The sequence below is a fragment of the Peromyscus eremicus genome, chromosome 20, assembly GCF_949786415.1.
Source record: "Peromyscus eremicus chromosome 20, PerEre_H2_v1, whole genome shotgun sequence".
Lineage (NCBI taxonomy): Eukaryota > Metazoa > Chordata > Mammalia > Rodentia > Cricetidae > Peromyscus > Peromyscus eremicus.
The window spans coordinates 46,880,184-46,883,054 of record NC_081436.1 but is presented as its reverse complement, the minus strand read 5'-3'; positions in this window follow the sequence as shown (position 1 = coordinate 46,883,054).

The following is a 2,871-nucleotide window of genomic DNA, read 5'->3' as shown; positions in this document are numbered from 1 at the left end:
TATATCCTTTCCAATAAGCAACATAAAAATATTTTCACATCACATTGAGTTCTATAGATATAATATATTCTTGGTAGTTACTATAAGTAATTCTAATAATTAATAATATTATTAATAGCATGTTATATGAAATCATACCAAGTAGTCCCCTTGCACTTAGTATATGCACCAAAGACACACTGATTTTTAATTATAAGAAAAGGAAGTAATCTGATAACTTGGGGAACATGTTGTAAGGGCAGTGCTCATAAGTGGTATAGCTCATATTTGAAGTTAGGCAGCATGAATCCAACAATTGATGTTCTTCTTTTCTTTTCTTTTCTTTTTTTTTTTTTTTTGTTTTTTGAGACAGGGTATTTCTGTGTAGCTTTGGAACCTGTCCTGGAACTCACTCTGTAGCCTAGGCTGGCCTTAAACTCAAACAGATCCACCTGCCTCTGCCTCCTGAGTGCTGGGATTAAAGGCATGCATATCACTGCCCAGCTCAATTGATGTTCTTAATACTACCTGTGGTGGTCTGAAAGAAAATGACTTCCATAGGGTGACAAGGAGTAGCACAGTTAGGAGGTATGGCCTTTCTGGAGTAGGTGTGGCTTTGTTGGTGGAAATGTGTCATTGGGGGCAGGTTTTGAGGCTCAGAAGCTCAAGCCAGGCCTCATGTGGCACACAGTCTCTTCCTGCTGCCTGTGGATCAAGATGTAGAACTCTCAACTACTTCTCCAGCATCATATCTGCTTGCATGCCACCATGCTTCCTGCCATGACAATAATGGACTAAACCTCTGAACTGTAAGCCAGCCCCAATTAAATGTTTTCCTTTATAAGAGTTGCTGTGGTCATGGTGTCTCTTCACAGCAACAAAACCCTAAGACACTGTCCAATGTGCTATTTTTTATAGGGCCAAAAGAAAAAAAATAATGCAATTTATGCCTAGATTATGTTAGCTAAGCTTTTAACACAAATTAAAACAGGAAAAAATAATTTCTGTATATTACTGTCAGATGAATTTTCATATAGCCCTTTATCATGAAAGTGTGCAATGTTGAGCTGTGTCTGACCAGGCAAAGGTAGCCTTACCTGAAAATGTCTTTTTAGCACACCTTTCTCTGTTTACAGAAAATGGATCAGCAGACAGAGCTACTGTTTTCTTTGACTGGCACTGGGAAGTGATGCTAACCAACCAAGCTTCCAGGTTCCTCAGTCTCATGTTTCTCACTTGTAAGTGTTGAGGCAGGTTGACTCAGGTCTTTTCCGTGATGATTTCTCTCACATCTTTTCTCTTATTTCCTGGCATCAGAAATTTCTTGTTTTACAAATAGTAGAATTCATAGCCAGCCCAGGCAAGGTGAGTGCTAATTTTTTAGGGTTATGTGGTGAGTTGATATGAAGTCCATTTAGCTAATTTGCAATTCCATTCCCAGCATTCTCTTCTGTGAATCACTAGGAGCTGTGGTGAACCATAAATGAATCTCTACACAAGACTGGCAGTTAGAAGTGAGACTGCTACTCATCTTCTTGGTATTCAGGAGATTGATACTGTTTAGAAAGTGCTTTTGTATACAATGCATGCAGATTTTCCTGCAACCACTGACTCACCTTTAGGGCATGTGACAACTCTAGTTGGACTCTCAGTTTTCCATACTTCTTTGGGTTGGGGTGAGTTTAACAGCCTGATAAAGAAGGACCTGGCTAATTCATTTGGCTCCCACCATACAAGTTGGAGACTCTGGCACGAATATTATGAACTTTTCATCCATCCTCATGGAGTTGCATTGCTTTCCCTGAAGAACTCATTCTTAGCTATATTCTTCTACTAGACATCCTCTCTCATTTTCAATCACCAGACCCAGATCACTGTCTCAGCTGTGAAGCCATAGCTCACCTTATTTTTTTTACCCCACAATCACTTAAAATTAAATATCTATTGTAGTCTTGTATTATATAAATCTCTGAGATTTTGTGTTCCTTTGATCTAGCTCTGACTATTCCGGCTTAATAAATCAACCCAGGGAAGATAATTAGATGGAGAAAACATAATCTATCAGAATTCTTGTCAGAAAAATAATGAATGTCATTGGAGGACAATTGCTAAGCCATTTGATAGAATATTGAACTGAAAAATAGGGGTGATAATTTATACTTCCTTTTACAAAGAGGGACATTGTCCAGTTCATCTCAGGGCATTTGCCTTTCTTTTGAATGCATGCATAATAGTGGCTCAGAGAAGGAGGAACTAAAGGTGGTACCACGGTGCCCTTTCCTTCTGCATAGTGTAGAATCGCTAAACACATGTTTAAACCTATTTTAGAAACACTGACTGAAGGACAGCCAAATTCTTGGGTTGCCTGAGGCAATTTCATGCCTTGATATGACTCTCAGTGCCACATGCTATTTATCTTCCGCCAATACCCTAAGCTGCATGATCACTTTGCAAAACATCCCCTTCTTTAGGCTTGACAAGGAGACTTTTCTCTGAATCTAGAACATTAGAAGCAGCCGTTAACCTTGCTGGGCAGTAGACCACTCTAAAGCAACTTCTGTTCCTTTGGTTTCCTTACCTTTTGATTCAAGTGCCTTTCGAATCTCCCATGCAATTAATTTTCAGCTTCTTAGTTTGAGAAACCTTCGAAACTCTCAAATTCTGGGAGCATAAGGGAGGAATTGTGAGGCACCAGCACCCCTAATTGCATGGTGCTGCCTAATTCAATTTGTTCCTTTGTTCTGTCACAGAAAAGAATATAAAAGACACCTCCAAAGATTGTGGAGGGAGGGAATTCATGAATTTAACCTTAACAGCTTACATTAAAAATAAACAGAACGATGATGGGTCATAGAAATTTGGATCTATGTATCTATGTTAGATTTAGGGGGC